This window comes from Gorilla gorilla, chromosome 13 (genome assembly GCF_029281585.2).
Source record: "Gorilla gorilla gorilla isolate KB3781 chromosome 13, NHGRI_mGorGor1-v2.1_pri, whole genome shotgun sequence".
Taxonomy (NCBI): domain Eukaryota; kingdom Metazoa; phylum Chordata; class Mammalia; order Primates; family Hominidae; genus Gorilla; species Gorilla gorilla.
Window position 1 is genome coordinate 122961687 of NC_073237.2, and position 11256 is coordinate 122972942.

At 44.8% G+C, this 11256-nt stretch overlaps 1 long non-coding RNA gene across 1 annotated transcript; it reads left to right on the forward strand.

Annotated features, from left to right (window-relative positions):
- Window positions 1–9655: 9655 nt before the first annotated feature.
- Window positions 9656–10701, forward strand: LOC134756842 (uncharacterized). Its single transcript, XR_010130140.1, has 2 exons — window positions 9656–9999; window positions 10339–10701. It is a non-coding gene; the product is annotated as an uncharacterized lncRNA (long non-coding RNA).
- The last annotated feature ends 555 nt before the right edge of the window (window positions 10702–11256 follow it).

Here is an 11256-nt window from a genome sequence, read left to right on the forward strand (position 1 = left end):
CAAAAATTAGCCAGGTGTGGTGGCACACTCCTGTAATCCCAGCTACTTGGGAGGCTGAGGCACAAGAATTGCTTGAGCCCAGGAGGCGGAGGTGGCAGTGAGCCGAGATTGTGCCACTGCACTGCAGCCTGGGCAACAGAGAGAGACTCTGTCTCCAAACAGAACAAAACAAAACAAAATAAAACAAAACAAAAGCAATGTCTACAAATAGTAATAGACCCTTGACAAAAAAGCAGAAATAACTTGTTTCAAATTGGGTAGATGATGATGACGTGCAAAGTCTGAGGTCAGACCTTCCTCTACAAGCATCGGGAACTTGACTAGAAAAAAAATTTGGTTTATAATTTGGGAGAAGAGTATGTAGCTTATACTCCCATTTCTCTAAGAAAAGTAGAGGCATTAACTTTCAAAATGGAAGGACAAAACAAAAACTTGAAGCAGCAACATTTCTCTAAAGGAAGAGGAAGGAAACATGGTGGAGGGGTAGACAGACCCTTCATAATATTTCTTGTTTTGTAGACCTGACTTGGAAACCAGGCAAATATTTAATATAATCATAAACTAATGTGAAATGCTTGGAAAAGAAATTTCAAATATCAAAAGCAAAACAAACCCAAAAGGCTAACTTATGGCAAGTTGGTGACATCACCACACAGAGAAGAATTACCCCAGGTCACTAAAACGCAGTCATTTTGACTGTCCCTCCCTAATAAGACATTCCCTAAAGAAAAAGCGAAAATAAAGACATAAACTACAAAAGAAAAACAATAATAATCATACTGTTGGGCGCTGTGGTCTGCATGTTTGTGTCACCCCAAAATTTCCTATGTTGAAACCTAATCTGATGTGGTATTAAGAGGTGGGGCCTTTAGGAGGTGATGAGGTCATAAAGACTCTGCCCTCATGAATCAGATTAGTGCCCTTCTGGGGGAGCTTGTTCGTCCCTTTGCCCTTGCACCATGTGAGGACACAGCTAGAAGGTGCCATCTTTGTTTTTTGTTTTTGTTTGTTTTTGGTTTTGTGTTTTGGAGACAAGATCTCACTCTGTTGCCCAGGCTGGAGTGCAGTGGCGCGATGTCAGCTCACTGGAACCTCCACCTCCTGGGCTCAAGCGCTTCTCGTGCCTCAGCCTCCTGTGTAGCTGGGATTACAGGTGCGCACAACCAGGCTGGGCTGATTTTTGTGTGTTTTTTTTAACTAGAGATGGGGTTTCACCATGTTGCCCAGGCTGGTCTCAAATTCCTGACCTCAAGTGATCCGCCTGCTTCAGCGTCCCAAAATGCTGGGATTACAGGCGCGAGCCAAGGTGCCCAGCCAAAGGCACCATCTTTGAAGCAGAGAGCAAACCCTCACCAGACACCAAATCTCCTGGGCCTTGATCTTGGACTTCCAGCCTCCAGAACTATGAGCAATAAGTTTTTATTGTTTATAAATTATCCAGTCTAAGGTATTTTGTTACAGCTGCCCAGATGGACTAAGACATGATAGTACTGGCATTCTTATCTGAGAGTGTGAAGTGGGTCAGACTCAACAGATGAGTTTATCTTTCACTGGGAACTGAAAAGAAAGGGCATTTCTCATGGGAGAAAGAACAGACAAGGCTAAGTAAAAACATGGTAATCCTGAATTTAAATTAGAAGTGTCAATATGAACTCATGATTTTTTAAGCACATTAGTAGACTTTATTTTTTTAGCAGTTTCAGGTTTACAGAAAAATTCAGAAGAAAATAGAGAGTTCCCGTATATCCCTTCATCTCCCCAACCCCCTCCCAGTTTCCCCTGTTGTGAACATCTTTCATTAATGGAGGGCTCTTTTTTAAAAATCAGACCAGTGACATTGCATAATGGCATACATTTGTTACAACTGATACATCAATAATGAGACATTGACTAAAGTCCATAGTTTACATTCAAATTCACTCTTGATTTACATTCTATGGGTTGGAACAAATGTATAATGACATATATCTACTATTATAATATCATACAGAGTAGTTTCACTAATCCCGTGTGCCCCCTGTCCAGCCCTCCCTCCCCCAAACACTTGGAATCTATGGATCTTTTACTGTCTTGATAGTGTTGCCTTTTTGTATAGTTAGAATCATCTGTGTAGCCTTTACAGACTGGCTTCTTCCACCCAACAATATGCATTTAAGGTTCTCCTGTGTCTTTTCACTGCTTGGTAACTCTTCCTTTTAAGCGCTGCATAATATTCCATTGTCTGGATGTACCATAGTTTGTTTACCCAGTCACCTACTGAAGAACATCTTGCTGCTTCCAAGTTTTGGTAATCATAATTTGTGATGCATTTTACCTTTTAAAAAATGTATTTCTGAGCTCTATTCACTCAAAATTCCCAGAAACAATGACCAACCCAATAGTAACGAGCATTGCATAAAACAAGATCGTGCTTTCTAAATAATATTCCTCACTCAAAGGAACCAGGACTCCTTAGACAGATGGCTGATTCCAGGTTTGGAGCAGCAAGTGTACAAGATGAGTCTGGGGCACCTTGCTGTTCCAGAAAGCAAGGAAGCCATCAAAGCCAACTGGGGTCAAAGACATCAGGAACCAATCCAAAGAGGTTCTCTCTGGCTGAATAGGATCATTTGAACAGCAATAAGAATAAGAATCACAGGGGACTGAAGCACATCAAATAGCATTCAGTCCCTATATTCATAATGATACTCTTTTTTTGAGAGAGGTTGAGGGGTGCGGTCTCATTCTGTTGCCCAGGCTGGAGTGCAGTGGCGCGATTTTGGCTCACTGCAGCCTGGACCTCTGGCCTCAAGTAATCCTCCTACCTCAGCTCCCCAAGTAGCTGGGACTACAGGTATGTGCTCCATGGCTAATTTTTGTATTTTCTGTAGAGACAGGTTCTTGCCAGCCCAGGCTGGTCCTGAACTCCTGGGCTCAAGTGATCCTCCCGCCTCAGCCTCCCAAAGTGCTGAGATTACAGGTGTAAATCACCAAGCTCGGCCCCATAATGATACTTTTTTAAAAATCAATTTTAAAAAAAACCTCTCAGGATGCTAGGAAACAAACTCATTATTTGAAAGCCATTAAAGAGCCAAGTCTTGCACTGTCTATAGTGTATATACTGAAAGAGGGCATACTGCGCCTTGGGGTAACTAAAGAGTTAATGAGGAGATGCCCTTTTTCAAGTATTCCAGCTCATAAATGAAGAAGGAAGATAGAATTAGAACACCAAATTAGCTGGGTGTGGTGGCACATGCCTGTAGTCCCAGCTACTTGGGAGGCTGAGGTGAGAGGATCACTTGAGCCCAGGAGATTAAGGCTGCAGTGAGCCAAGATCCCACACTGCATTCCAGCCAAGGTGACAGAACAAAACCCTGGCTAAACAAACAAAAAGCATCATCGTTTTGCAAGCCTTAATGAGATAGTGAATCTAGGCAGTGAACATCCACAGCTACAAACTTCACCCAAAAAAAGAGCTCACAAGACATTATGGGCCTCCTGACAAAAGGACACAGCGCAATACCTCCTGTGAAGTATTGCTGCCAAAAATCAAACCTGAACCTGATCAAGCCTCTAGATCTAATTACAGGAAATTCCGAAGACAGAGGAACATGTTGAAAGACCCCACAGGAATACAAGCAGCAAAATCCAGATTGAGGGAAATGCTGCTGGACAAACAATGGGTTTCTTCCACAAATATTAATAAACAGCAAGAGTGGAGAGGTGGAGAGACAGAGACAGAGATGTGGGGAGAGAGAAACTATAGATTAAAAGAGACTTAAAACACACATGGCCTTTTTAATAAGATGTACAAAACATGTAGGAGACAATCAGGGAAATTGTAGACGCTGACTAGATCAATTTGATGATAATTTTTCCAGGAGTGATAATGGCATTCTGGCTATTATAACCTTTTGAAGATTCCCTTATCTTTTAGAAATACATACCAAAATAGTCATGGTTGAAACGTTATGGTGTCTAGGATTTGCTTTAAAATAACCCAATGAGATAAGGGTATTGGGGTGGGAAGTAGAGGAAACAAGATTGGGCATGAGCTGTCACTCTGAGGCTGAGTAACTGGTACATTATTCTACTGTTATATATGTTTGAAATATTCCATGATAAAAAAAAAAAAGCTTACCAGAAATAAACATTTTGGAAAGCTCCTTTTCCAAAACAAAGGCAGAGGCAACCAGGATTTCTTGTGCCTCAGGTGTTTTTATGTTGTCACCATTGTGTGTAACATGTGGCCAGAGTGAGTGGCAGCTTTCTTCCCAGTAGTCTTTCCTTCCTTCCAAGTATGTTGGTGAGTTGGTTCTAAACCACCTGATAAGGGGTGAGGAGGAGCCACGTACGATGTGCCTTCATTGGATCAGCCTGCGTCCCAGGAAGGACCACCAACCATGGGGCAGAGGGAACAAAGCTGGGTCTGGGCCCCAGCACTGCAGCTGACTTGGCAGGTTCAAGGTAGGAGCACTGCAAACCCAGCTACCTGGGCAGGTTTCTCTCTGGGGCACGTGCGGTGCTAGGGCACTCACAGCAGGCATAAATCATGTGGATAAAAGCAGAGTCATGTGATGATTAAAAGCTTGCTACTTGGGAGGCTTAGGCGAGAGGATCACTTGAGCCCAGGAATTCAAGGCCAGCCTGGGCAACACAGCAAGACTCCATGTCCATAAAAATAAATAAATAAATATATAAATAGGCCAGGCACAGTGGCTCATGCCTGTAATCCCAGCACTTTAGGAGGCTGAGGCGGGTGGATCACCTGAGGTCAGGCATTCAAGACAAGCCTGGCCAACATGGTAAAAACCCGTCTCTACTAAAAATACAAAAATTAGCCGGGCATGGTGATGGGCACCTGTAATCCCAGCTACTCAGGAGGCTGAGGCAGGAGAATCGCTTGAACCTGGGAGGCAGAGGTTGTAGTGAGCCAAGATCATGCCACCGCACTCCAGCCTAGGTGACAGAGCAAGAATCCGTCTCAAAAACAAACAAACAAACAAACAAACAAACAAGAGCCTGGGCTCCGAGAGACATGGGTTCAAATTCCAGATCTACCCATCAGAACCTGTGTGGCTGGTGGGCATGTGCCTTTACCTGCCTGAGCCTCAATTTCCCCACTTGTAGATTGGGAACAGTATGAGTGTATTAGTCTGTTTTCACACTGCTATAAAGAAATACCTGAGACTGGATAATTTTTAAACAAAAGAGGTTTAATTGACGCACAGTTCCTTATGGCTGAGGAGGCCTCAGGAAACTTACAATCATGGTGGAAGGCGAAGGGGAGGCAGGCACCTTCACCGCAAGGCGGCAGGAGAGAGAAGAGTGAGGAAGGAACTTCCAAACACGTATAAAACCATCAGATCTCCTGAGAACTCACTCACTATCATGAGAACAGCATGGGGGAACTGCACCCATGATCCAATCACCCCCCTCCCTCGACATGTAGGGATTACAGGCCCCTCACTCGACCTGTGGGGATTACAACTGGAGATGAGATTTGGGAGGGGACAGACAGCCAAACCACATCAATGAGAATCTTCCGATCAGGCTGTTTTGTGGATTCAGTGTGAGAGTATGTGTGAAGCACTGAGCTCAGCGCCAGGCTGGAGTGACACCCAACATATGGTGGTTATTTCTACTGCTGTTATTGTTATCATTGTTAGGCCTAGCCAGAATATAAAGCAGGGCTTTTCCCCAAAAATTATTCCTTAGATTTGACCGCTTAGAGAGTATGCTATATCATGGGACACATTCCCAATTACTTCATTTTGACCAATAGAATGCTATTTGGGAAAGACGCATTAGCCTGAAATGGCCTCACTAGATGCTCATTTTGGATGCTAATGGCAGTAACCTGACAAATGTGCTAAAAGAAAGATCAGGTAATTTTGTTGCAGCTTTAGAATCTCTCCAGGGAGTGTGGTCTCATGCACACAGGGGATGGATATTGTTGCAAACAAGCCTTTTACTGCCCATTTTGTAACACAATAAAAAAGGTGTGCAGAGTATGAATTTATACTTACCAGAAGAATAAAAGTAACCTAGTAGCCTAATGTTCAGCAAACAGTTATTTTTGGCTTGGGATAATTTTAGCACCGTGTAAGAATTTGTAACAAACAACTTAGAGAACTGGAGACAGGTGCGCTAGAAAATGATGGACGTCTCAAAAAGTAGCCAGGTAATGACAAAGGACACAGATTCAAAAATGCAGGTAGAGGCTGAGCAAGGTGACTCACACCTGTAATCCCAGCGCTTTGGGAGGATGAAGCCAGCAGATTGCTTGAGCCCAGAAGTTCAAGACCAGACTGGGCAACATGACAAAACTCTGTCTCAACTAAAAATACAAAAATTAGCCAGTGTGGTGGCACTCGCCTGTAGTCCCAGCTACTCTGGAGGCTGAGGTGGGATGATTGCTTGAGCCCAGGAGATCAAGGCTGCAGTGAGCCAAGATTGCACCACTGCACTCAAGCCTGGGAGACAGAGTAAGACCCTGTTACACAGACACACACATGCACGCAGTAGGTAGAGCACAAGCAACAAACGAAAAAATAAATTGGACTTTGTCAAAATGTAAAATTTCTGTGCGTCAAAAGATACAGTCAACAAAGTGAAATGGCAACCCGTGAAATGGGAGAAAACATTGGCAAACCATATATGTGATGAGGAGTTAATATCCAGAATATATAAAGAACTCCTACAACTCAATCACAAAAAACAAACAACCCAATTAAAGAATGGAGAAAGGGGGCCAGGCACGGTGGTTCATGCCTGCAATCCCAGCACTTTGGGAGGCTGAGGTGGGCAGATCACCTGAGGTCAGGAGTTCGAGACCAGCCTGGCCAACATGGTAAAACCCCGTCTCCACGAAAATACAAAAATTAGCCGGACGTGGTGGTGCACAGTTGTAATCCCAGCTACTCCGGAGGCTGAGGCAGGAGAATTGGCTTGAACCTGGGAGGCAGAGGTTGCAGTGAGCCGAGATCGTGCCACTGCCCTCCAGTCTGGGCAACTGAGCAGGGCTCCATCTCAAAATAAATAAATAAAGAAAGAAAGAAAGAAAGAAAGAAAGAGGAAAGGGCTTGGATAGATATGCTTCCAAAGAAGATACACAAATGGCCAATAAGAACATAAAAAAGATGTTCAACTTCACTAATCATTAGGGAAATGCAAATCAAAACCACAATGAGATACCACCTCATACCCACTAGGATGGCTACTATCAAAAACAAACAAACAAACAAACAAAAAACAGAATGTGGAGAAATTGGAACCCTGTGCACTATTGAAAGGAATATAAAATGGTGCAACCACTATGGAAAACAGTACGGCAGTTACTTAAAAAACTTAAAAATTGAATTACTATAGGTCTAGCAAACCACTTCTGGGTATATACACAAGATAACTGATGGCAGGGACTCAAAGAGGTATTTGCACACCCATGTTCACTGCAGCATTATTCACAATAACGAAGCAACGGAAGCAACTCAAGAGTCCACTGTCAGATGAATGGATAAACAAAATGTGAGCTATATACACATAATACACTATTATTCAGCCTTAAAAAGGAGGGAAATTCTGATACATGCTACAACATGGATGACCCTTGAAGACATTATGTTAGGTGAAATAAGCCAGTCACACATGCACAAATATGTACAATTCCACCTCCATGAGGCACCTAAGAGTAGTCAAATGCAGAGATAGAAAAAGCAGAATGGCGGCTGCCAGGGATTAGGGTCAGGGGAGGGCACTGGGGAGTTATTCTTTAATGCATACAGTTTGTTTTACAAAATGAAAAGAGTACTGGAGATAAATAGTGGTGATGGTTGTATAACAACGGGAATGTACTTACTGTCACTGAACTGTACACATACGAATGGTGAAGACGGTAAATTTCATGTTATGTATACTTCACCAAAATTAAAAGATAATAACAAAAAAATGCAGGTGAAGGGTTTGAAATTAAATTGTTTCAGAAACTGCAAGAAAAGGCAATATTTCAGGCCGGGTGCGGTGGCTCTCATCTGTAATTCCAGCACTTTGGGAGGCTGAGGCAGGCGGATCGCTTGAGACCGGGAGTTTGAGACCAGGCTGGACAACATGGTGAAAACCTGTCTCTACTAAAAATACATACATAATATTATCCAGGCGTGGTGGCGGACGCCTGTAATCCCAGCTACTCTGGAGGCTGAGGCAGGAGAATCGCTTGAACCCAGGAGGCAGAGGTTGCAGTGAGCCGAGATCATGCTGCTGCACTCCTGCCTGGCGACAGAATGAGACTGTTTCAAAAAAAAAAAAAAAAGAAAAGAAAAGAAAAAGAAAAACCAATGTTTATATATATGATCTTATTTTAAACCTATTTTTCAGGTTACTGCTACAAACACCCAAAATTACTATAAAAATTGTAATTTTGCACGTAGTACCAAACTCATAAATTTAATATTTTAAGTAAGTATGTGACAGTTGCATTGTCTTGAGTTTTTGAGGGTTTTTATATACTTAAATTGGCCAAAAAATACTTGGGGTTTTTTGTTTTGTTTTCAGAGACAAGGTCTTGCTCTGTTGCCCAGCCTGGAGTGCAGTGGTAACCTCAAACTCCTGGCCTCAAGCGATCCTCCCACTTCAGCCTCTTGAGTAGCTAAGACTATAGATACATGCTCCCATGCCCGGCTAACTTCTAAATTTTTTGTAGAGATGAGGTCTTTCTATGTTTCCCAGGCTGGTCTCAAACTCCTGGCCTCAAGCTATCCTCCTAGCTCAGTCTTCAAAGTGCTGGGATTACAGACATGAGCCACTGTGCCCAGTCCTGGTGGGTGGGGGGCGGAGGCGGTAATCTTTTAATTAGGAAAATACAAAGGTACCTCCTATTGCTTCTGGCATGTTTAGAGCATGTGTGGAATCATCTCCCATCACCACCAGGCTCTCCCCCAGACACCCTTGGCTCTCTCAGAAGTCCTGGACTGTTCTGGGGTCCACACAGACGAGAATCCAGAGCTCAGGGCTCCAAGATTCTCACAAACTTTCTCTCCTCTCCAATAAGGCACTTCCTAAAAGCAGAGAATATTTACTGTTTAAAAAGCTTGCATTTTGTTGCCCCCCACCCCCACTTTTTTTTTCAGAGACAGGGTCTTGCCATGTTGCCCAGGCTGGCCTTGAACTGCATTCAAAAGGTCCTCCCACCTCAGCCTCCTGAGTATCTGGGACTACAGGCATAAGTCCCCATGCCAGGATCTGTTGCACTTGTTAATATTCTTTTATTTAAAAGTTAAGAGGTGGCTGGGTGCAATGGCTCAAGCCTGTAATCCCAGCCTTTGGGAGGCCGAGGCGGACAGATCACTTGAGGTCAGGAGTTCGAGACCAGCCTGGCCACGATGGCAAAACCCCATCTCTACTAATAATACAAAAATTAGCTGGGCGTGGTCGCGCACGCCTGCAATCTCAGCTACTCGGGAGGCCCAGGTACAAAAATCACTTGAGCCCAGGAGGCGGAGGTGGCAGTGAGCTGAGATGGCACCACTGCACTCCAGCCTGGGCAACAGATGGAGGCTCTGTCTCTAAATAAATAAATAAATGGGAAGAGCTGCTCAAAGAAATGGTAGAAAACATATATTTTTAAAAGCTCTTGTACCCCCATATCCTGAAAATGCAGTTTTCCTTTGGCAGAGTCTCCTCGGGACTGTCACCTTACCATTGCCCCCACAATGGGCCCCAGTGGGAAGCTGGCCTGTTGTTTTTTGCCTTGAGTCTTTGGCTGATCTACATGGGAAAGGCACATCCCCAGCTACAGAACCAGCACAACGTGGACTATGTAATATTCAAGGGTATATGTCCCTTCTCCATCTCATAGATCCCCTTCCACCGCCTTGACACTGAAGAGCAACCTCCCCATCACTCCTTTCTCATTGTTCCTGGGTTTCTCTCTGAGACTGCGAGGGCGTAGAATGAGGAATGAAAAAGACATGCAACCCCATCTCACCATGAAGGAGAATCACAATCACGGGTTGCTGAGAACATGTAAGAGGTAGCTCTAAGCTAGCCTGGGAGGTAAAGGAAGGCTTCCAGGAGGAGGTGACCTTTACATCGAGACAGAAAGGATGAACAGGAATAAGCTAGGAAGAGGGAGTGAAGAGGGCTTTCCAGGTGAAGGGAACGACCCATTCAAAACCTGGAGGCAGGACAGAGTATGAGCGGCTTGAGAAACAGAAATCAGGCCAATGTGCTCGGCACTCAGCGTAGCATGGAGAGCCAAGGGGAGGGAGGAAGAGATGAGGCCAGGGAGAGGCCACGGGGAGGATTCTAGACTTGGAGGCTTTTCCTGGGTTTGGAAAAGCCCAATTTACCATGCTCTTCCAGGGAGAATAACTCAACTGGGCAGATTGTGTGAGCTGGAGCGGAGGTGGAGGTCAGGACGCCAAGATGGAATTTTCTGGCTTTTCTGCACACTGGGGACAGTTGCAGGGCTGTCTAGATCCCACAGAGCTCAACAATATGCCTGACTCACCACCCCTCTGAGGCTGCCCAGCCCACAGGTGACAGTGTCAGGGCTGCGGCCACCCGCCTGGTTCTGCCACTCAGCGACCTTGGACAAGGCCCTCCTACCCACAAGTCTCTTTATTCATACAATTGTAATGACAGCTACGTCCCAGCCTTACTCTAGGATTCCATGAGATCATTCTAGGTCAGAGGCTTTATTAATAAAGGTTATTATTATTACTATTACTGTTGTTGATGATGTTTGCAGCCTGGCCCAACTCCTGGGCACTGCTTTGTCCGCTGGTTGCTGGTTCTGTTTCAGGGACAGACACTAGCAAGGCGCAGGGCCGGCATGTTCGCTTTTTTGCATACATGCGAATCTTGCATTCAGAAGAGCCCCTCCTTCCACAGAGGGTCCAGCGGGGTTGCTTGGGGGACACATTCCAGAAAGAATAACTCTGTGTAACATGAAACCCTGAATCTGGAAACACAGCCTCTATGGGAAATTGGAGGATAAGGTCTGGTCTGTGGACCGCCCAACCTCATTCCATACAAAAGGGATATTGAAACCCAAAGGCCTCATCCCTTGGCCTCCAGACTATGGTCTCACCCCTCACCGCGGCCTGAGAGATCTTCCTAAAAACCAAACTTGACCGGGACACTGCCCTGTTTCAACTCTTCCATGGCTCCTACTCAGGTTCCCCCTGAGGATCAGGTCCACACGCCTCATTGTGACCTACAATGCCCTGTGGTCAGGCCACTGTCCATACCTGCAGCCACACCAGAGCCTGCTCTGAC